General features: G+C 28.4%; 1 pseudogene; it reads right to left on the bottom strand.

Annotated features, from left to right (window-relative positions):
- Positions 1-425: 425 nt before the first annotated feature.
- LOC125423590 (ABC transporter B family member 9-like) lies at positions 426-9,873 on the bottom strand (annotated as a pseudogene).
- Positions 9,874-26,813: the final 16,940 nt, after the last annotated feature.

The raw sequence follows: 26,813 nt of genomic DNA, 5'->3' as shown, positions 1-26,813 counted from the left end.
CATGGTAAAAGATTGGCAGTTTTCAGTTTAATTTGCTAATTGACTTTTTTTTTTATTTTTTGGGTCAATTATTCAGATTGTTATTTAATTCTGACCCACTGTATAACGTAGAATCACGTTATTTTGGATAATTCATATTGAATTATCATGTAGTAATTTTGATTAAATTACAGGAACTTCCACATGCAAAAATAATACATTAGCTGCCCTTTTATTTTGATTCTGTTTAACTGTTAATATTTAAAAAATCATAATATTTTTACCATTAAAATTTAGGAGGCAATTCTTGAAATCTAAAACATCGCTTATCAGGATTTAATGTGCGTTCTTAGTAAATGGTATTGCATTTTTTTCCAAGTAAAAAAGGCAAAGAAAAATATTGAATGTTAAAGACTAATCAATTGATCTTAAATATTGAACAGTTTTCTATCGAAGCAGCCAACTTTCAGTACTATACATTTAAAAGTGTAAATGCAAACCTCCTACAACTCTACAAAATCATATATGAAATTTTTTGTCTCTGTGTGTGTGTGTGTGTGTGTGTGTTTTTCTCCTTTTTCTCATGTTGACGAACTCTTGTGAAGTGCCACAAGGGATGCATAGGCACCATCATTAATCTTCATCAAAAAATCATGAGTTCCCTTCTCAGCAACCACACCATTCTTCACCACTGCGATTATGTCAGCGCCTTTGATTGTCGGAAGCCGATGAGCAACGACAACGGTTGTTCTATCCACCATAACTCTATCCAATGCATCTTGTACCACTCTTTCAGATTCTGCATCCAATGCACTTGTAGCTTCATCAAGCAAAAGTATTTTCGGGTTCTTCAGAATCGCTCTAGCAATGGCTATTCTTTGCTTTTGCCCTCCGGATAATTGTATCCCTCTTTCCCCAACTGATGTTTCATAGCCATTTGGCAATGATGATATGAAATTGTGTGCATTTGCTGACTTTGTTGCTGCAATTATCTCTTCCTCACTAACATCCCCTTGTTTTCCATAAGCTATGTTGTCTCGAATTGTCTCGTTGAAGAGAATTGGTTCTTGGCTAACCAATCCCATTTGTTGCCTTAACCAACTTAGCTTCAACTTTTGGATTTCAACTCCATCTAATGTTATACGTCCCGAAGTGGGATCGTAAAATCTCTCTATTAGGCTTATTGCTGTTGATTTTCCACTTCCACTTTCTCCAACCAAAGCAACAGTCTGCAGGCAAAAACTCTAGATTAAGTACATAACTAGGGAAAATGATAGAGAATCGTAAGGTAATGGAGGAGATTAATACCTTTCCAGAGGGAATACTCAAACAGAAGTCTCTGAAAATTTCAATATCAGGTCTTGTGGGATATTTAAAGCTCACATGTTCGAACTCAACATCGCCTTTTATAGTTGGTAGTGTTATCCCCTCATTGCTGCTTGAATCAATCTTAGGCTTGCTATCAAGAATTCCAAATATTGAAGCTGCTGAATCTTTAGCTTTGCTAGTGTCGGGAGCCATGGCACTACTTTGGGAAACCCCCATTGCTGTAGCTGTCAAAACAAAGAAAACCTGAAAAAAAAAAAAAAAGAAAAAGTTGTCAAAACTATAGGAGTAGACAAAATTCAAAATGAAAGATTTGAAAATCGGAGGTATTAAAGCAGCAACCTAAATATTTACCTTGAAAACTTCCCCAAATGTAGCTTTTCCTTTTTTCTCAAGAACAGCTCCAATGTAGAAAATGAATGCATTTATGCAGAAGAGTGCAAAGAAAGAAAAACCAAAGCCTGCACCACTTATGAGTCCTACTCTTACTCCTTGACTCATTGGAGCTTCACATTTCTTCTTGTACATTTCCATAACCTTTTCCTCAGCACAAAATGATGCGACTGTTCTAATGCTACCAACTGCATCATTTGCCACTTGACTGGCTTCTTCATACATAACCTGCAAACCATATATCATAGCTTTCTTTAGAATTCAATATGATGAATTTACGAATTAACCACAACAAATTTTGCCAATTGAGTGTGTTTTACGATTCATGAAGTTCCTAGCTACAAAAAATAGTCTATGGTAAGGTTGCTGCTATAAAACAGTGGGAAGAAGAGAAGAATAACCTTGGCATCAGCACTGAATCCTTCTAGGAATTTTGTCTGAATAACGCCCTGCGCTACCAAGATTGGCGACACAGCAAGAACTATCAGTGCCAATATCCAATTAGCTGTGAATGCTATGACTAGCCCTGCCACAATCGTAGTTGCATTCTGAGCCAACAAGGCCAAAGCATCACCAACAAGACTTTTAATTGTTGAAGCATCTGAAAACAATCTTGCACCAACTGCACCACTGCAAAAGTATATAAATATCAGTTTTGAGGAACTCATGATGAAAAAGCTTATGAAACTTGTTGCTCTATACCTAGAATTTGCAGCATCATCAAACCAACTGATTTCTTGGTGAACAACATTTGCAAAGGTTAATGAACGAATCCGTCGTATCAATTTTCCACCAGCAATTCCAAATAGGTAATTTTGGATTGGAGATACAACAAAACCAACGAAACCCATAGCCATAAACATAAGTGCCCAAAATCTAGAATCCTTTCTTAACTCATTTGGAGGTTTGTAAAACATTTCAATTGAACTCGACAGTATGAGACCCAATGCAGGGAAAAGGACACCATTGACCATTGCTGCAACTGATCCAAGTAGTAAAACTGGGAGCTCAGGCTTATTTAGGTAGGCTAATCTTTTGATGGAAACATTTTTACGCATTTCAGGATCCACCACTGAATTCTCTGGATCATTTCTTTCTCCAATATCATGAAAATTAATTGGACCACGATGACCAAAGCTAAGAGTGAGAGAGTCTCTGCTACTTGATGAACCTCTACTTATGGATCTCTTCAAAGATAATCTCTGGCTCCCAGATCTTAAAATGGACTTGTCAAGTTCGAAACTTCCATTTGCCTTATCAGTCTCATAAGTTTGTGTAATTTCTGTTTCAGTAGCTCCTTCTTGAAGCCTAACAAGCTGAAAGTAAGCTCCTTCTGGATCTTTGATCAACTCAGCATGTGTTCCTGAAAAATCCATATTTAATTTGGAACTGTTACTTTATGAAGAATTTGTAGATTTTGAAACCAGCTATATTGGCTTTAATTGGGTCACTATTTCTTAATAATAAGAAATAGGGTTCAGAAAGATTGGATAATAAATTTATATTCTGGTACTGGTACTATGTTAACTTCTTATCAACCTGGAAAACTTATATTGGTAATCCTATTATATATATAAAGATAGTTTTAAAATTACCTTGTTCTACAAGCTTCCCTTGATGCACCACAGCTATAATGTCAGCATTTCTGATAGTTGTTAATCTATGTGCAACAACTACAGTTGTCCTGTTTTCCATTACTCTAACCAATGCCTCTTGAACAATACGCTCGGACTCAGAATCCAGTGCACTCGTTGCTTCGTCAAGAAGGAGAGTTCTGGGATTCTTCAAAATTGCCCTTGCAATTGCTATTCTCTGTTTTTGCCCACCAGATAGCTGTGTTCCATGCTCACCAGCCAATGTATCCAACCCCTATCGACAAAATTCAGTTTTCTTGATTAGCAAAAGGTCCAAAAACCAATCATCCCAAAAAAAAAAAAAAAAAATGATGTCAAAATGCAAACCGAGAAAGAAAGAGTAATAAATTTGAACCTTAGAGCTTATCAGTAAATTTTGCTGCGTTAGCAAGCTCAATTGCTGTCCTAATCTCCTCTTCAGTTGCATTTTCCTTCCCATAAGCTATATTTTCCCTTATAGTTGTAGCAAATAAAACAGGTTCTTGACTAACCAACCCAATCTTTTCTCTCATGAATCTAAGCTGCAATTTCTTCAAATCAACACCATCAATAAGTACTTCACCAGCATCTGGATCATAAAATCTTTCTATAAGGCTGATTACTGTTGATTTTCCGCTCCCACTTTGCCCAACTAAAGCAGCAGTTTTCCCACTTGGAACCTTCATTGAGAACCCATCAAAGATCTGCACATCTGGCCTAGCAGGATATGTGAAGTATACATCTTTGAGTTCAATATCTCCTTTTATGTCTTCCAACACAATTCCACTGTTATCAGAAGCATCGATTTTCGCTCTTCGATGGATTGTCTCGAACATTTTATAAGCTGCCGCTTGCCCTGAAGCAAATGCATTCAAGCATGGGGATGCCTGACCTAATGACCTAATAATCCAAGACAACACCAAAATTAGCAAATTTTTTTGCCAAAATCGGAATATAAAGTGAGGATATATCTACATATATGTACTTACATTCCACCCGTCAGGATTGCGAAAATCACATTCAGGACATCTCCTCCATTGTATCCTTTGTCAATGATCAGTTTAGATCCATACCAAACAGCAAGTGCATAAGTCCCAAAGATAATAAGCAAAACAACTCCGAGTCCAAACCCTGTGAGCAACCCTTGGTGGGTTGCTGATTTGTAGGCAGCATCAAGCTTCTTGTCGTATTTGTCAATTGCTCTCTTCTCCCCTGTGAATGATGCAACCTATTTTGCACATAAAAAAATAAAAATAAAAATGAAAAGGAAAATATTTAAGCGCACATATTTTTTATGCTCTAGAAAATCAATCGATGTATTGTATATACAAATAAATGTGCGTAAATTTAAGATAAGGGTATATTATAAATTTAGTACTAATATTTCCTTACCGTTCTAATGGATCCAACAGTTTGCTCTACTACATTGCCAGCTTCTGCATAAGCCAGCTGTCCTTGGCTCGCCATTTTTGTTGTCACGGTCGCAATGACTCCACCAGCAATGATAAGGGGTGGGATACATGAAAGCAGAACAAGGGAAAGAAGCCATCCTTTTGCAAATGCAATGGCAAAGCCACCGAAAAATGTTGCAACAAGTTGTATGAACTTTCCCACCTGTAGATATTAGTATATATGTTTTTTAATAAACTAGAAAACAAAAAAGCGATCAATTGAAGATGATGGAAAAAAATAATAATAATAATAAATGAAAACCTTGAAGTTTGGCATGCAATTTTTTTTTTTTTTTTAAGTCTCTTGTACCTTTTCACCCATTGCATCTTGAATGAGAATGGTATCCCCAGACATCCTCCCAATAACTTCTCCAGTTGTAGTTTCGGTGTCAAAAAAGGCTATATCTTGCCTTAGTATTGTTTTCAAGTACAAACCTCGAATACGGGTGGCTTGTCTTTCTCCGGTAACCATCCAACATGATACCTCTGCAATGAACCACATCAATTCACAATTAGACACTTTCAGATGTCAAGTTTCTTGATTGGACTAACCAGACACTGAAACAAAACATGATCTTGTCTAAAGGATGCTGTTGGCCAAAATTCTACATGATACGTAGTGACTTATCATTAATCAACTTACAAATTGGAGAAGACTACAATAATCACACAATATTAACCCCGCAAACTGCCATATTAATGGTGTTTATCACCATTGGTGATAAAAAATATTATTGCTCCAAATCATCTATGCTTTTAACCAGTAATTCCTCCAACAATGACACAGTAATATTACAGTAACAGATTGCTTCCAGTTTTGATTCACCAAACTCAACTAGCAAAGCCAAGTGAACCAGAAACCAAATTAAGAATATTAATGCTGACCTTTAACTTTTTTATTTTCATGCATAAAGCTAGTTTCATGAAGGGGGCATTATGCAAATAAATGGTGATCACTATTTTGAGGCATTTTCAAATGAAGTCATTCGAAAACTTTTGTTTTTACAAAATGCAGTTTGTGGGCTTGGAAAGAGATAGAAGGATTATTTTGCAGTACTTACGAAGAAATGCAGCAATACCAATACCAATTGCCAAGTATACAAAGTTCAAAGAAACCTGAAAAAATCACAAAGATACAAAATGTCAAGACAAAATTCATAATTAATTATTGCAACCAAAAAACAAAAATTTGATTGGATTGCTAGTGGCTTTACCTTAAAAAACATATAAGGAAAAATATTCAAAACTAGCTAACTATAACTTAAACAAATTATATATACACTAGCTTTCATCCCCGTCCGATATACGGTACATATAACTATAATAGATGATATAATCATAATAAATAATATTATATATAATCTATAATAATTAATTATATTTGAAATTTTATTTAAAAGTTTTATTGTTAATAAGTATATTTTGATTTTTTTTTTAATCTATACTGTAAAAATTTATTAAAAACTATAAATTTAATTTCTATACACAATACTATTCAATTATGGAATTCAAATTCAAAAATTACCTATATAATTTTTTTCATTTATAGAATTTTCCTATTTTATTTTTCCATCTATGGAATTTAAAGTCAAATTTAAATGCATTTATATAATTTAATTTAAATCCAAATATATTTAAATAATATTTTTTGAAATGTATTTTTTTATTCCTTGCAAATAATTAATTTTTATATATTAAATACTTATAATGAAATTTAATTATTCGTCATTATTATTATGATTATTTATCCTATAAATATATTTTTATCTTATAAGGTAAATGATTTATGAAATTTTATTAAAAAACATTTATCTATTTATATTTTTCCATCTATAAAATTCAAATTTAAATTCAAATTCAAATGTATTTATATAATATTTTCCATCTATAGAATTAAATTAAAATTCAAATATATTTTTTGATTATTTGTAAATAATTAATTTTCATATATTAAATCCTTATATTTAATTTGATTAGATAAAGAATTTGATTTAAATGAAATAATAGTATTCTCTATATATATTTCATTATCTAATATATATATATATATATATATATATTAATATTAGGGATCTTTCCTTTTATATAGATTTTAAAATGTTTTTGATAAAATAATTAATTTCATTAAATTTTATAATTCATTGTTTCTATCTACAATTATTTATATCATATGTAGAATATTTTATCTTGTAAATATTAGAAAAATCCTATACAAATATGTAAATTTATAATTAATAAAAATCATGCCTTAACATATTCCTAAAAAATCTTCAATTTTATTTTATATTAAATATTAGATTTTCAATAATTGAATATCAAATATTGAATATTAAAATTGTCGATAATTATTAATTTTTAAATTTAAATTTAATAGTTATCATTCCCGATATAATTTATCCATTTTTTATATTTAAAAATATTATAATATAATTATGAAAAATAATTAAATAGTAGAATAATTATTTAATAATATTATCATTCTCGTTAATAAAATAAAATCAATGTGGGATAGCAATTAAACTTGAGATTGAATAAGATCACAAAAATCAACTCAGTCATAATTACAAATCAAACTGTCATTAGTCTTGTACAATTTTCATTACATTATAAGTATTCAGTTATACTTTTAAATATCCACTTTTGTTTAAAATTGATTTTATATTACTCCATATTAATTAAATCTTGTCATATGTGTGTGTGTGTGTGTGTGTATAAGTACATTTTGAGTCTTTTTTGGAAAATATTGAAAAAAATGCATTATCCATTTTAAATTTCTGATAAAGTTATCAATTTCATTAGTAATTATAATATATTAATCTTATTATTTTATAATAAAATTTTATTTATTGCATATCCATATATGAATATGTATTAGTATATAGAGTTTTTATATGAAATATCTTTAATAATTAAAATATCTTTTATTATATACATTTTTTTTACCTAATCTTTGAAAAATTCAAAAAGTAACCAAATAAGGAGAGAAAAAAATTTCTCTTGCCAAGTTTTATTCCATCACCAAAAATAAAATCTTCATTCCCACATATTATGGAAATTTTCAAAAATTAAGATCAATTTTTTTATTCCAAATTTTACAAAGATCGTATAATTTTTATTTTTGAAAATATTATTTATATAAATTATTTGTGAAAATATATATAATATATATGATATATAAAAGTGAGAGAATAAGCAAAACAATTTACCATGTATCATCCTCATGTTCATTTTGTCCCTCCAAAACCATTGAAAAAATAAAATTACATTAAAAATTTACAATCTTAAAATCATTTCCATATATTTTCTTATATTCATTTTATTTCCTTCTAAAAATATTATAAATATTTAAAATCCAGAAATTAAACTTGAAAGAAATAATTTAATATTGATTTTTTGGAAATTTCCATAGTATATGGGCATTATCATGATTTGACTATAAATCATTTTTAGATTTTAACTATTTCTAGATTTTAATTATTTATAATGCATTTGGAAGGAAATAAAATGAATATAAGAAAATATATGGCAATAATTTTAAGATAAAGTAGATTTACATGTACCTTATATATAGTATTCCATGGTTGGCCTTTAACAAATTATAAATTTGATCTCTATATATAATACTATTCAACTATAGAATTCAAATTCAAATGCATTTATATAATTTAATTTAAATTCAAATCTAAATTTATTTTTTGATTCCTTGCAAATAAGTAATTTTTATATACTAAATAGTCATAATATAATTTATTTATTATTATTATTATTATTATAAATTATATCTGACTTTGAGACAATTAAGTTTTATTGAATGGTTAAATATATAATACAATAACTTCAATTTTTTATAGAATCATAACTAATCAATCTATATAATGACCTAAAGATTTAAATTCAAAAATTACTATTATAATAATGACCTCTTTTTAAATAATATTATATTATATTATATTATGTAATATTATAATAATACTAATAATAAAAATATATAATTTAAAAATGGTAAAAATATATATTTTATAAATAAGATAAAATCAAATATTTTATTTATTTTAAATTTATTTCAAAATTATTATCATATACAATTTTATAATTGTTTGATAGTTATAGATAGTTATAACAAAAATTAATTATATATATATATATATAATTATATACATAAAAGGTAATGTGATGAATAATAAATAATAAATAAAATATAAATAAAAAATATGTTTTTGGAGAGAATTTGAAATAATAGATGCTGGTACGTGGAGCATACGTTTCTTCTTTTATATATTATATATATAAATTATATAGATACATTTTTTTAAAAATTTCTTACAACTTAAAATATATATACCTATTGCAAGGAGATCTACTTGCATTTAATTTTCTAAATATAGAAAAAAGATACAAAAAGTTAACTTTTTTTTTTTTAATGCTTTCTTGCAAAAATATCCAATTAACTTAAATTCTCTTTCACTCAAAATTTGAACCAAACCCTATTAAAATATACTCAAAACTCCATTACCAGTTAGAACAAACAAAGAAGAACATATCCCAGTTTTTCTTTTTCTCTTTTTCTTTTTTTTTGGCGGGAACCTCTATATCACATAGATCCAAAAAGAATATAATTTAACACAAAATAAAAAATAAAAAATAAAACATCAAGTACAAGAATGATGATCATAAAAAGCAAAGAGAATCTTTGTTCAATTAATTAATTTTGTTGTATTGTACCTTCGAAACCTCATCAATGATATTAGAACTGCTAGAAGTGCCAAAAGAGTTAATCAGCTGCCCAAATATGAGAGTCATGAGAGGCTGCGACACACCGTTTCCTATGGCGCCTATCGTCCCCACAATCATCAAAACGACATCCGACCGGTCGGGAAACGAGAACAGCTTATAAAACGACACCTTCTGCTCATCATCTTTAACGACCTTTCGTTTCCCTTCTTTACTATCCCTCGTCGACGACGTCATTGTCGCCGCCGTCGTCGACGACACCTTTGCAATCCCTCCTCCTCCTCCATCTTCCATTGCTCTTTGTTGCAATATGATCTTTGTTTTGCTTGGTTTAAATAAATTACCAACTTTATAGAAATCAAGAGTGTTTTAAATATATGTGTGTGGTATGCATACATATATATATATATATATATAGGCATATAGATCAAGATGAAGATTAAATAATCAATTTTTTCTTTGACCCAGTTTCATGTTATAGTTGAAATCTATAGAAGGAGCAAAGAAGGAGAGAGAAAGAGTAGGAAGGTGTGGAGAAAGGCACGTCCAGCTTTTGGCGAAAAGAAAGTCAAGTAACAGTGTTCATATTCAACTATATAGCCGAAAGGGCATGAAATGGAAATAAGCAAATTGAAAAATAAACAAATAAAATCGAATTTTTATTTCTTATTTTTATAATAATGTATATTTTTTAGTGGATTTTGGTTCGAATCTTTTATGAGTTTAATTCTTATTCTTCATATACTATATGCTTTTTCTAGATAGTCCATAGACGACAGGATTATATTGGAGAGGTTATTTGACTGAAAATTTAATGGGTATGGACAAAATATTGTAACACAATTGCTGTTTTGAATTCAGGGGTATGGATAAAATATAATAATAATCACCTTTTGAATTCAGGGGTATATGGATAAAAATATAGTAATATGAACACCGTTTTGACCGTTGGAAATATAGATGTGGAATATCTATTAATCTTAGTCGTTAAGGATACCTACTTGCATGGAATATCTATTAATCTTAGTAGTTAAGGATCCTTACTTGCATAACTATATAATTTTAATTTTATATTGTTAAATTGATATGATATCTTTAACTTACACCAATATAATCCAATTTTATTTTAGAAATTAACAAGTTTCCGATAAATCATTATTCATAATAAATATGTTTTAAAATTCTATTTATTTTGGAAACATGTTTATAAATTGTGTTGTGAAATTTAAAATGCTATGTTTTAACTAAATAGTTTAAAGCTAAAGATCTAATTCCATTTATAACAATTTTTAGCATTTAACATTGTATAATTTTCTTTTTAAAAAGAAAAAATCCTATGAATTTTACCAAATTAAAATTGTATATATACAAAAATATTTTTGATATTTTTATTTGATCTTTGTTTTTAAATATAAGATTATTAATTCTTTAATAATGAAAATTTAAAATTATTATTGCTATTATACATAAATAACAGTTTTTTTAATTTACTTAATTAATATGTCTCTTATATCTACATCCATTACATTGTAAATTTAAGACATGTGTCTGTATCCTTTTAGATCATAAATTGTTATGACAATTAAAAGAAGAAGAAGAAAAAAAAAAAAAAAAAAAACTCTGTTAAGTTCCACACATATATACGTAATGTGGAAGCACATGATTAGCCCGTATTTCCAAAACTGACAAATCCCAATTAAATGTCAGGTGGACAGAAACATTTTTATAAATCTATATATGGTACTCCCATAAAGCATAGTTTATATATTAGGATTTTAAGGCTTTAATTTATGTGATTTTGTTGTCTCGGGTGGTCCAGCTTCTGGTCTTGAAGAATCAGTCTAAGACTTGAAGGGCCAAGCCCAATTAAATATTAGTACCTAATTTTTTTCGATAAAAAATGTATAAATGTAACTTAAAAGACACTTTCATCAAATAATAAAATAAATACTTAGAAATTAACAATGTTATTTCAGGAGACTTTCCAAATAACAATGCTGTACCATACCCGAATTGGAGAAAGTGATTATTTTAATTCTCCAAGAAAGAAAGATAATCTAATTAGACTCTAAATAAAAACTAGAAACGATAGTAACATAAACCAAATTTATCATTTTTTTTTTTTTTGTTCGGTAAACTTCCAAAATTGATCAACGTGATACAAAATTGGATACAAAATGTGGACTGTAACCTACAAGTTTTGATTTCTTCTTTCTCACGTAAATAGTTTTTGCAGTGGGCCTCACAAATAAGAGTGGTAATTTAGATCATGACACGGTGATATGATTCGAAAATGATATGAAATAACAGATTTTGATTTATTATAAATAGGTTCGAGGTCAATTTTGGGTCAATCATTTAAAATGATTAATAAACATGTCAGTTTTGAGTTGACCTGTTTAATTCAAAATTGACCTAAATTAACCCGTTTAATTAAACTTATCAATTTCGGATTGACTTGTTTAATCCGAACCCGATATAATTATAACCCATTTAAATTATAACTTTCATATATTAAGTTTACTATTAATAAAACTTTGACTAATATTTTTTATTACTAAATATCAAATATTAAACTTATTTAAGGTTATATTATTAATTTTCTTTTATTAATTAAAAATTATTGAAATAATATTTATTTAATTAAATATAATATGTTTAATACATATATGAATTTATAGATATTGAAAAAAATAAAAATTAACTTGCTTAAGAGTATTGGAGATGTAGAAAATTAAAAACATAATTATTAATACAGTGTTTTCATATTATTTTTAGAGAAGTAGTATTAGGTTTATTATGTATATATATGTAATATATATTTAACTATTATATGAAATTGTTATATTATCATATTATATGTTATATTATTGTAAATTTGTAACTATAATTATATGGTTTTACATATATATTTTAATTTTGACTTAATTAATAACTAAATTATTTTTATTTTATATGAAATAATTAATTTAAATAAGATAAATTATTTAATTAGATAAATTTTGTGTAAACAGGTTAATTTTGTGTAAATGGGTCAATTTCGTATAAATGGATTATCGTATAAATGGGTCAATTTCGTGTAAACTGGTCGTACTGACCCATTTAATAAACGGATTACACGGGTCATGTCAAGTTACCTGTTTATTAAATGGGTCCTGTTCGGGATTGAAAATTTCTGACACAATTAATAAAAAGATCAAGATTGAATTGAGCAATTTTGACATAATTAATAAACAGATTGACACAAATATAATACGACAACACAAATTCCCACTCCTACTCACAGAGTTCAGAAACTAATGCCCTTTTTTGGGTCATGTGAATCTAATGCCTAGTACTGTTATATCCTTTTTATTTTTTCCTGAACAAAAATAAAAATATTACCAAAGTTTCTTCTGTTTTTTGGGGTCAAAATTGAAGCTGGTAATTTCTAACGTCAAAAGAGGAATGCTTTTGCAGAAACGTTTTATCTCAAATACATTTTGTGTCTCAACAAAATCGTTAAAAAATAGATAAAAGATAGTTTTAAGGGCTAAAGCACATCAAAAGTTTAAAGATTAAAGTTTAAAAATTAAACTATTAACGAAAAAGAAAATTTAAAAATCAAAATGCAAAAATGAATATAATTCAGAAATTAACAATAACCAATAATTTTTTGTTTTTGCCCAACAAACTTATGTGTAGGTAGAAATATTTGTCACTGTCACACAGTAAAAAAAAAATTCTATTAACTTTGAAAGTACTTGGTTTTAGTTTGGTCAACTATTAATTATGTTTAATAAATATTTTACATACAGTTTATTGGTTATTGTTAATTTAGATTTTATATTTTTAAAAAATAATAAATAAATAAATAGAAATTTCTGTTTATGACGTACTCAAGGATTTTTCTGGCCTTGTCCACCAAGAAATGGAGACCAAAAATTTGGAATACAGCCATCACGCTTGACAATTCCAGAAAAAGGCAAAACAGTCAAACATTCTCTGTACAATTCCAGAAAAAAGCAAAGGTAGACATAATACCTAATTTTGACTAGCGATATAATATATATATATATATATATATATATATGTATACACTTATATATGTATTTTGGGTTGGAACGTAACTATAAAATCAATTTTTGGTTCCTAGTAAATATAAATTTTTGGTTCTGAAAGAGACACTTGCCCTTTTAAAAAAATTTTCTTTTATATATTTTTAAATTTTTTTAAGATTTTATTAAGGACAAATTTCATATAGATCCTTTTTGTTTTGTTATAATTATATTTATAAATTTAACTATAAAAATTAATAGATGAGTTTTAAATATAATTTTTCATAAATATAACTTTAATTGTAATGAAGACAAAACTGCAATGGTTTAAATGAAATATTCTCTTTTAATATTTTTAAATACTTATTAATGAAATACTGAACATACCCAAAATACTTAAAGAAAATAAAAATAATTTTTTTCATACGCTATACACTATGTAATTGGAGAAAGTCTTGCATAAACCAGGTCATCACTTCAAGTCCTTATTGACATACTTCTGCCTCCTCTCCCTCTTCACATGTGAGCCCCTTTTTTTTTTTTTTTTTAATTAGATTATCCAAAAGGAAAATCGGGCATTCTACATAATGCCTAATTTTGACCACAGACAAAATAATACATATATATATATATAGGATATTTTTATTGTCAGGATCATCCGCATGCGAATCAAGCGAAAAGATGACCTTTTTTTTTTTCGAGGGGAGGGGGAGAGGGGGGGAACGTCATCTTTTCTCTATCTGTATGAGAGAAAATACAATATTTTTTTCCAGAAAAAGAAATAAAAAAATAAAAATAAAAAAAGAAGAAAGATCATATTTTCTTTTAGTCCGCATGCAAACGGTCCTGACCATAAAAGAATTATATATATATATATATATGCATGTATTTCTAGTTGAACCATAACTACAAAATAGATTTCTAGTTTTCAAAAGAAAAAACGAGAAAGTAGATTTCTGAATTTAAAAATCAACCTTTTTCCTTCTTTTAGTTTTCGGTTCCTAAAATTTAATTTGGCATAATTAATGCATATGCAATGCTGGATGGAGATCTTGGATTTGATAAAAAGGTGATTGAAGTATCATCCATATAATGGAAGAGATGTCCTTTTGGGGCAGTTGGGATGGCAAATGTCATTCCTATATATTCCTCATCCCAGATTCAATCTTGGCTGTGGACGTGTTTATTTAAAAAAAAAAAAAAGAAAAGAAAAAAAAAATTGCTACAGAACGCAGCCCATTTGATGGTGCATATAATCATTTCTAAATGTTATACTAGAAAATTTTAAATGTGATACTAGAAAATATAATAGTGATCATAGAATTCTATACAAACAAAATTCGAATAGTTTTTATCACTATTAATTAAGGCATAGTAATTACTGTACAGTGGTGATCAATATTGTTCAAAAATTCAATATCTATGATTATCATTTTAAATGTCATCTTATAAAATATAATGGTGATCACAAAACTATATGGAAACAAAATATGGTAACCACAGTATAGTAGTGATTACTATATATACTTTATATTGTATATGCATCTAATAGCGATTTCATATAAAACATATGATTAACTTTTTTGTATGTAATACTAACATCTATAAACATTACTGACCACAAAACCATATTATGCATATAATAACCATAGTATATTCCATATCAAGTAATTATAGTCAAAACATATGCTTTTTGTTTTATATATACCCAAATGAGAATTATATACAAAATAAAAATTTTAAATTATATAATATATTAATGACATTTCCAAAAGTTGATTACATAATATATATATATATATATATATGTATGTCACTATTGCAAATAAAGATACAAAATAAACTTTTAATAATTTTTTTAAAGTTAAAAAAAAATTATAGGAACATATAATATAAGATAAAAATTTTAAAAACATTTAAATTGTGTAATGTATCTAAAAAATGTAAAGAATAAAAAGAAAATAAGGTTATAAGTCATTAAACAATATTGGATCATACTAACGTATAAAAGTAAATACCATTAAAGAATTATAATTAATATGGTCTATTATACCACTTGAATTAGTGTATTTGAAAATATATATATATATATATATATATACACATTTTTTTAGAATTTCATTTAGTAATTACAATAATATTTGCAATGCATATATTAGATTTTCATTACAATAATATTTCATATGGTAATTATAATGTTAATTACATAACTGTATATGACCATTATATTAAACATATGATAAATATAAGAAAAAATAATAATTGAAAAAACTTTTAGATTGAAGGATTTTACATAAAGATCATGCATTATAGTTATGTACAAAACCACAATCGTAAGTGATTAAAAATTTGATAATATAAAATTTAAACAAAAAAAAAAAACTAAAATGATACAAATGTAACAAAAATACTAAGTATAATATAACATAAATTAATTATGCGATAGGATGTAATATTAGTATAATACATTGTTTATACATAAGAGTTTTTAACTTTGAAAAATAATAGAGAAGTGTCCTATAGTCTCTCAAGTGGTGATCTTCACAATCTCTGTGATATATACATTCCGAGTGAAATCAATCAATAAATAAGAATTTACAATTAATAAGTTAATGATTACATTTTCAATGTTGATAACAAAATATCTATATGATGATCGCATTAAATATATGATCTACTCATCAAAAGCTAAAAATGTAACAACTGTAAAAATTTTGAATCTCAAAAAAAAAAAAAAAATTTTGCAAATACAATGCATGATACTTATAGAGAAAACCGTGATTGAAATTTTTAACAATATATAATCATGAAAAACAAATTGATATACAAAGTCATGCTATAATATAATAATTTAGAAAATACTACTCAATTACAATAGCATTCAAAAAGTGTATATATCAATTTATAATTTATTTAATAAATTGGTAGAATTAAAATTAGTATATTGCATATTTATTGATATTTGCCTAGAAAACCACAATTCTAATGGATTAAAATCTAAAAATACACCATAAAAAGAATAAATTAATAAAAAAAAACTAATATAATATGACATAAATTGGTCAGAACTAATATTAAATAACAAAAACATATAAAAGTGTAGTACATCAACATTTTTAATGATTTATCATAATTAAAATTCATATGTTAGATATATAGATATATATATATATATATATAAATATATATTTATATATTTTTTATAATAGAAGAGTTACTTTTTTAAAGAAATATGGAGAAGTGCCCTATAACCTTTCATGAAGTGATATCGGCAATCTCTGTGATGCATATATTTCGATTGACAATCAATCATTAAATAAAAACTTACAATTAAAAGAGTTGACGTTTATATTTCATATTATTGATAATAGAGTATGTATAAGATGATTATGCTAAATATATGTTCTATTTGTTGCAAGCCAAAAAAGAGGCAATTTTAGATTATGTTCTATTAAATACTTTGTAATAAATTAGGAAACCCTACTCAATTACAATATTACTGTTTACACTAATCTATTACTATGCAACATAGTTTATAGTGCAATAGTTATTGTTTTTTGTAAAATATGAAGAAGTATCATATAATCATTTATGTGGTAATCTAGGCGATTTTTGTGATACATGTATTCCAAATGATAATTGATCAATGAATAAAAATTTACCGGTACAAGAGTTAACAATCAAATGTTTAGATTGTTGATAATAGACTTTTTATAACCACATTCATACTACATATATGATTGATTAATCAAAAGCTAAAAATTTAATAATCGAAAGACTTTAAATCTTAAAAGGTAACTTTAAAAATATCATAAGTGATACTTATATAAATGAAATGTATTAATTATAATCCACAATCTCAATCCTTTAAGATTTTTAGTTGTTCATAGTGAAGTGCAAAAGGAGAAGAACTCAAAGTACCATTGGAAGTGATTGCATCATGACATAGGGGCAACTGGGCAAAAGGAGAAAGATTCAAGTAAAAACTAATCTATTGCTCTCTTATTCCATAAAATGTTCTCCGATATAGGGGCATATTTCTTCTTCAAATTTGAGATATCGCACTTCATAGATGCAGATTCCTTCTTTAAGTCCTAGATATCTTGCTTCATAAATGTGGAATCCTTTTTCAGAGTCAAGACATCTTGCTTCATAAATTTGGCTTCTTGCTTCAAAGTCGAGATATCTTGCTTCAATTAATCCATGTCTCTTTTCAACAGATTCAACTCATCTTTGACCATTTCCAATTTATTATTAGGCTTTGGTATAAATTCTTCACTGCCATTTGGATATCTTACTTTAAACTGCAAAAAAAGAATGTGGGTGCATTAATAAAATCCACTTTTATGGTAATAAGTGCATGGGCACTTTATAGAGTACCATCCAAGAAACAAACATGCAATCAAATTGATGTAAAATAGGAGTTTCAAATGCAACCAAATAATTTTGATCGTCATGAATGTGTCTACATAACAAAATTCAAATGCAATCATCACAACAATAACTATATGTTTAAAATGAAATATATAATAGTGATTGTTTATTTGTTTTCATGCATAAATCATAGTGAATATATTTTCAAAAATACATAATATACATATATACATTTGCTCTGGTACGAAGGTTTCGTTTCCAACATTTCATGAACAATCCATATTGTTCACTGTTCCATATAGATATTGCAATAATTAACCGATCAACCATGGTTTTTGAGAATAAACTCATTCATGTAAAAAAAATTGCATCATAAAAAAATCAATTGCTTACTCACTTAATTGAGTATAACCAAAATGGAACATAATAACATTGCACTAGCTTCTATAATCCTATCCTGCAAAAAAGCCTATTGGATAAGGCAAGAAAATCCTAAGCCTTACCCTTCCTAACTCCTCTGACTTCTTTCAAATCAAAGTAATAAGTCCTAAATGGGGAAACGAAGTGGCTTGGCTCGGTTGGCAAGCCCCACTACCTACGCTCAGGACGACTTAGGTTCGAGTCACGGTTGGGGAGGGGAAGACAGCCAAAAAAAAAAAAAAAAAGTCCCAAATGGGGAATGCTAACATTATGATTGGCTCTTTCCTACTACAGCTCTTGGATGGAGTTTTCATTAATAGAAGCATGGGCCGCTACTTTACTTGGAGGTGTCACTAGCTTTTGATTTTTCATGTTCTATTAGCTGCAAGAAAGGAAGTAGTTACTACTCGACTAGACTGAGCCGGAAAAGAAGCGGTTAAATAGTTAAGGGTTGGGGTTGGTTGACTTACCAGCATCTCTCTTAACTGAAGGGAGTTAGCTGACAGACTTTTTCTTCTAGTACTAGATAATTTGTACATGCAAAAGTAAAAGAAAGTTGCAAATGTAATTTTGTCCACATACTTTGTAGTTACATACACCATTGACCAAAGAATTATATGTCCAATTTGTCCAATTTTTCTCCTTTATATCATGTACTACTTTCAAAGAGTGTAGGTTTAATGCTGTTAGAAACATTCATGACAAAAACACAAACTTAATTTTGAAATTATTATCGATGATAGTTGTTATCAATAACTCTTTCCATATGTCAGTAATAGATATACTTTTTTTGACAGGACCCGCTCCGGGAATCTTTCCAGGATCCCCTGGGTGGTCCCGTCTAGTGAAGTTCTACTGGACAATTCTTAGAGAATATCCAATAGCATCTCATCTTAAAACGTGGACAACAAACACAAGCGATAACAATAATACCTCAATATGTATATAAAAAAAAAATGAATAAATCCACAACAGCATAAAGTCTACAACCGGCCTACTGTACTACAGGCTATAACTACACGCATAAGTACCATGGTCTCTACTGAGTCTCATATCTTAAATCAGAGCATCATAAGAGTATCAACAAAGTCCAAGAGTACAAATAAGTAATAAATAAATCCAAAAGATAACAGCAGATAAAGGAAAGATAAATACGGCTGCTGTCGTGGAAGGAACAAAACAATAAGCTGTACACGAGATAAACTGCTACTAGCTACCTGGGCCTAGGGGAACGAATTTAAAACAATAAAACATGAGATAAAGAAATATCAGTGAGTGGCATAGTATAATAGAAAAATAATACTTTATTTCTAAAAAATATTTCTCTCAAAACCTCTCGTTCCACTCGTTTGAAAAGTTTTCCGTTTAAAAATCATTTCACAAAACCCAAACTTGTATCCCAATTTACTATATCATAAAACCGATGCTCAAATATAAAATGGACGATCATTATAATATTATAAAATGTCTCAAATCAAGATATAAATATTTGAGCATAAAATATAATAAATACAATTCCACCAAATAAATATGAAAATGCAGAAATCACCACAATGTTTGTAAATCAACAATATGTTCAAACGTACACAATGTACCAAACGATGTACCAATCTGTAACCCATGGGAGACATCCATCTCACGACCCTCAATGTACAAAAAGTGTCGTGGAAATATCAATTAACCGTCAGGACATACCCAATCTCACAATCCGTTGCAATAATAAACCGTTAGATGATACCAACCTCACCGCACCATGGTAATAATAATAAACCATCGGATAAACCCGACCTCACAGTCTGTGGTAATAATAGATAATTGTTAGATGAAACCAACCTCACGGCACCATGGTAATAATAATAATAGACTGTCAGATAAACCCGACCTCACAGTCCGTGGTAATAATAGATAACCGTTGAATGAAACCAACCTCACGGCACCGTGGTAAACCCAGCGTACTGTAATATAATACTAAACCAAACTCTGGTACTATACAGTACATCAATTTAAAATAACCGGTACAGTATATTACCGTATCATAAATCATAATTTAATATTCACGCTCAACCGCTTGTCTAAATATTTCAAAAAAAAAAAAAAAACTTCAAATCATGATTTCTTACTAAAATAAGAAAATACCACAGTGAACTATATTCACCATAAACCGATTTTAAGCATCTAAAAATTTATAAAATATTTGAACATGCTTAAAATCATATAATTTTTAATATGCCTTCTCAAATCGATTAATTTCCAAAGTGATTTAAAACCTCAATTCAAATACCAAAATATTTAAATACCACAAGTTCATTCATGAACTCAATAGAATTGCCAAACGTTTAAAATATTGATAAAAATCATATAAAATGATAACACATATATGTAAAAGCAGATCCTCGTACATCCATAGAATGAACATTCAAATCAAACGATGGGTATAAGTAAAATACTCAAACCACATATATATATATTATACTATATACCCAAAACATTTTTAAAACTAATAACCATTCACAGTACTGTAGATGCTCACGCCTGCCCCTCTACAGGATCACCTCCGGCTCAACTCGAGTATCTGTAATATAATAAAATATTCATCAGGCTCCAAACAACTAAACTAAAGACACTTATATAATCCAAATGTCTCAAAATAATTTACAGTACTACAAAATTGCATAAATTGGACACCGGATAATCCAATTATACTGCGTGTCCTTAGGACCAGTACCCAAAATTAGAGATTTTCACCCGAAGCCTAATATTTCAAAATTGAACCACCTAATGGGTCCTAATAATATCCAATTTCACTAATTCAACTCCAATTTTAACTAATTTGACCAATTTTTGTCCAAACACAGTCCCCAACTTATCCGAAAATTAACTAATTGATCCAAAAATGGAAAAATTATCAAACGACCTCCAAAATTTACAAACTTTATATTGACGGAAAACCTAAGAGACAAGGAACTCATCAATATACTCACCTTGGTCCAAAGTTTCCTTTGATGGCCGGAAAACACTGTTAAAGCATCGGTCGAACTTCTCATTGTTAGATCTTTCAAACGGTGAGGAATCTGGACAAAATAACCATGGAAATGAGTTCATAGGGGTCAAAAATAGTGGAAAAGGTGGATGGGTTGGCCTAAAAGGGCCAAAAAATGAGAAAATCCAGCGACCCACCTCGCTGGCCGCCGCGGATTTTGCCGGCCCGATCTGGGCGTGTCCAGCCGCTTCTTGTGGTGAAATTTCAAGGCTAAGCTCACCTTTAAGTAACCTTTTTAGTTGGCTGGTGCGTGTAAGTGGTGGTTGGCCAGAAATGGGCAAAACGACAGTGACCCGGTTCGACGGTAAATGGGTCGAAATGATCCAGTTCGGATCCACGGGTCTGAGGAGAGAATTTCTTGGGTTTTGGGGAAGAAATGGGTATTTTGGGCTTTGTTTCCTGTTTGAAACGCTTACCTAAACTTATATAAAGCCTTGGATCACTAATAGACAAAAACTGGGGACTGGCTTGGATATTGATTTAAAACTTATGCTTAAAAATTCTCAGAACCATAACTTTTTATCTGTAACTCAGAATTTGGCGTGCCGCCAGTCTATGAACTCGTATCGATGAGATTTACACAATGGCACCTCAGTCAAACCAAAAATATTGGCTATTTAAAAAGTCAACTTGAACCCATATATTGTTCACTTGGTCAAACTTAGTTAAACTTTGTTAATTTGGTCAAACTTGTTTAATCATGTATATTTTTTGGTACGGGGTGTTACATTTTTTGGTTCAGTAGTGGGTGGTTAATAACTCTTTCACATCACTCATGTCACTTGTTAGCTCAATCTTCTAACCCCTATTATCTAGGCCCATTAACCTTTCAACATCTTTTGGGATTATTTTGACAACCTTTCCATGCAACACTATAAATGTATTATATAGATCAAAGTTTTCCACTAACCAATAAAATAAATCTTTCTTAAGCCCTCCTTGCTTATAATTGATGAGTGAACCAAACCCAAATCAACCACAACTTGCTTTTCATCATCTAAAAAATTAGCAACTAATGTTGACAAACGCTCCAAGTAACATCTTAATATAAAAAGTCGCTCTTTCCCTTTTCAAATCTTGTCACCTATTGTTTGGCAATACTTTTGTTTATTAGAAATAGGCAGATTTTGCTAGATAGCTCTTACATTGTTTCTAATCTGAAAATTATAAATAGGTATTGTATAACTCGGATAAATTTTGTTATATACAATTTACATATTGAATACTAACAAATTGCATAAGAAACCTTATCAGCTATTTTCATAAGATTTTGTTTCTTCAACAATTGTATCTCATTTTGTTCTTTCAACAATTATATTTACTGCTACTGCAAACATATCAAAAAATTCAAGTATTGTAATACCCCATCCTGAAGTAAACCAAAATTTTTCGCGCATTGATTGAGTTTGACCGACTTGATCGGAGTTGACCAAGTGGGGCCTATGTTGACTTTTTGTTATGTATGGAGTTCATGTTGATTGAGGCACCGTTACAAAATATGCATCGATCCAAATTCGTGAACTAGTAGCATACTGAAAATGGAGCTATAGTTTGAAAGTTATAAGCGAAACAAACTATTGTCTGAACTGTCTGAGTGGTACCAATGGCACACTTAATTTAGACATTTGGTTAAAACGTTATAAACCTGCAAATTTTTTCTGAGCCTGCATTTACCATGTACAAATCTGTGTGCGTGAAAAACGTGTGGAGTGCCCACTAACACTATGCCATATATCAATCCATTAACCAATTCCATTAGTGTACAGTGGCATCCACATGTGGTTTTAATTGGCTGTTTGGGTGTAAAATAACCTATATATATATATATATATTAATTTAGAAGAATTAATAATATATGTATTTATATATTGATTAATTAATATATGTATTTATAATTTAGAATAATTTATATATATATATATATATTACTTTAGAAGAATTCAGCTTCTGGTATGTAAAATAACCTACATATATTAATTTATATATATATATATTTTTAGAAGAAATAATAATATATGTATTTATATATGTTTGTGCATTTATATTGATGTGTTCATAAAGTTTTTACTAATATTGGATATAGAGACTACTGGATTTGAGAGGCTAGGTCGTGACGAAATCTTGAGACTGCCGCAACTATAAGTCAAGAAAAAAGTAATTTTGATTGTTTTATATGCTTCGATACTTTATTTATTTTCCTTTTCTCTTATTAGCATATTATTATTATTATTTTGCTGTTATATTCCTTTCTTTTTATGATAAAAAAGAAGCAGGAACGAGTATTTCTGTAAAGGACAGATAAGATATATAGATTAAAGAAAACTAAGGAAATTAATTTGTTACAAATTTCAACAATTTAAATTATGTTCGCGCTTTGGAAACCATTAGGGAAAAAGAGGGGGAAAAAAAAAGCGTTCTGTTTATACACCTTATTTTGTTTGCTTCTAGTTATTGTTTTATTTAATTAAAGAAGATGTAAAGAAATAAATATATAACACAAAAAATATATACATATATATATATATATATATATACTATCAATTTAGTCCTTATGAATTTTTCATCAAAACTTCACTCACCAACACATTGATTTTTTTAAGTTCTGAGCTTTAAAGATATATTGAAATTTTATATAAGTTTTAATAAAATATTAAAACTTTAGAAGTGCAAAGTGGATTTGTTAAAACTTATATAAATCCAAAATTTATATTTAAATCTGAATAAATTCAAAGGTTGATAAGTGAATTTTAATAAAAAAATTCATCAAAACATCCTGATAAAAGAATAACTGTATATAAAGTCAGTTTCATGGGACTTAATAAAGCTTTTTAACAAATCATTGTAATTGTTGAATGAGGCTAATTCAATGGTTTAAAATTATTTTATTAAATGGAGTATTACTTTTAAAAACTAAGTATTTTTAATAATTGTTTCATTAAGGATGAACATTTATTCACAATTGGATAAAAAAATGAAAAGCTGAGATGATTTGTCAAAAGCTTTGTCAAATCCATTTGTACAAGAAACCTTACATAATGTTTTTTTTTTTTTTTTTTTTGGCTTTTTAATTCTTTCCCTAGTATAGATTACAAGCTCAAAAAAAATTGCATATTAGTGACTTTTTCCAAAATATTGGAATTTTAAAATAACGAATGGCTTTATGAAAATTGAAAAGTGAAAAAGGTGTTTGAAAGAGTTTTTATAAATTTTGGTCTTGAAAAAAAAAAAAATTGTTCAGATTTTTACAAAATCAAATTAGAGTTGATGAAATTTGTCTCGAGTAGTCATATGTGTCAAATATTTAAATTCTGAGCTCGACCGACATTGTTTAAAAGTCTTCCATCAGTAGTTTAATATTTGTATAAAAAAAATTTTAAAAAAAAGAAAAGAAAAAAAATGCAGGGTTCATAAACATATGGTAACAAAGAAGGCATAGAACTACAAATAAGAAATGACTATTTTTTGTTTTCCAAAATCTTGTCCAAGTTTCTAGTTGTTTTTAAAATGAAAATCATAGCTTTGTACAATTTGGAATGTAAGAGACAGTTAATATATGATTTTTCTTTTTACTTTCTTATTGGAATTTGATAAAAGCTTTTTCTTCAATATTTTTGAAGCGGTTAGCAGCAATGAAGGAGCTTTTATGGAGCAAATTAACAAGGATTCTCCAACAGAAAACCAAAAGCTTTTAAAGGAGATATTAGAATTGCAACATAATGGAAAAACAAATCTGATAGAAAATTCAACATATATTAGCTGTAAAAATCAAACTAATATCCAAGAAGAGGAAGAGGAAGAAGTCAAATTTAGTCAGAAAAATGAGATAGAAGAGGTGTAGTCCAGCAGTGAAAATGACAGAGAAATATTTGTAGCAAAGAAAAAGAGTCGTCTTAAAGACTTACTGCTTTTGCCTTTAGATGGAGAATTTTCTGCTCAAAGTCCTTCCTCACCCACTTCTGATGCTGGTTTTCAGTTTTCAAAGAACAAAGGTACTGTTCATTAAAGTAATATAATGTATGTATGTATGTATATATATATATAATGCTTTGCTTTGTTGATAGAACTAATTGCATTGATTAGTAATAAATGGTTCAAGTGATGAATTTTCCAATCAATAACGACTTTATATAATTAAGTTATATGAAACTCCATCTACTAATAATAATAATATTAATAATCATCCTTCTAATTTATATAGGTTGGTTGAATATTACAAGGCTTACATTAGATTGAAGCACTTATTTTATCAATATTGAATTGCTTTAAAATTGAGATTTAAAAATACTCTTATAGTTTTTTGGGATTTTGTCTAAATACAGTTTTAATATATCACTAAATTCATGTTAAACCATTGATTGATATTTAAAATTTTAGTCTTTCAGGCAAGGGATAATAAAGGAGAATTTGTCTTTAAAACCATTAGAATGATTTGATGTGAAAATGACTCTTATTAAACCATTAGGATGATTGAAAGTTACTTTCAACACTTATAATTTTTTGATATAATTAATACGATCCAGTGTGAGATATATGTGAGATTCACGTGTAATCCCGTGATATGATAGTATTATACGTTTAAAATCCCAACCCCTTAAAATGAAAGGGCAAAAAAAATGATATTGAAAGTAAATTGAACACTAACAGCATTAAGAGATATTGTTGTGCATTGGTGGGTATTGCAGGGACTGAAAATTTAGAGAAGCAATATAAATGGTGGGAAGATTTTGAAAGTAAAGAGGAGGCATTGGCTTTAAATTCATTAGTTGCACCAAAAGGCGGAGAAAATATTAGAGTGAACAAATCGCAATGGAGGGAAAAGATTTTTAGCAAGATAAAAAATTTGATGGAAAGCAACCAACACCTTGGGAAATCCATATGAAAGAAGTGAAAAACCATGAAGCTGAAAGCTATAAAAAAAAAGGCATTCTGAAAACAAGGTTTGAAAGTGAGAGGAAAAAAGACAACCTGTTGGGAAAAATTGAAATGCTGCTCAAATGTGGAAGTGATTAATAGCAGGAAAAGAAAGCAGCAGGAAAATTGGAAAGCACTGCTAGAGGAATATATTCCAGATCCATTGTAAAAGATTGGCAGTTTTCAGTTTAATTTTCTAATTGACTTTTTTTTTTGGGTCAATTATTCAGATTATTATTTAATTCTGACCCACTAAATAACTTAAAATCATGTTACTTTGGATAACTAATACTTCTGATAATTCATATTGATTTATCATTGACTAATTTTGATTAAATTAGAGGGACTTCGGTATGCAAATATACATTAGCTTCCTTTTTACTTTGACTCTGTTTAACTATTAATATTTAAAAAAAAAAAAAAAAAAAAACCATAACATTTTTACCAATAAAATTTAGGAGGCAATTCTTGAAATTTAAAACATCGCTTCTCAGGATTTAGTGCTTGTTCTTAGCAAATGGCATGCATTTTTTCCAAG

Source organism: Ziziphus jujuba, chromosome 3 (genome assembly GCF_031755915.1).
Source record: "Ziziphus jujuba cultivar Dongzao chromosome 3, ASM3175591v1".
Lineage (NCBI taxonomy): Eukaryota > Viridiplantae > Streptophyta > Magnoliopsida > Rosales > Rhamnaceae > Ziziphus > Ziziphus jujuba.
Note: the sequence above shows the minus strand (reverse complement) of the source record. Positions and strands in the feature narration are given on the sequence as shown.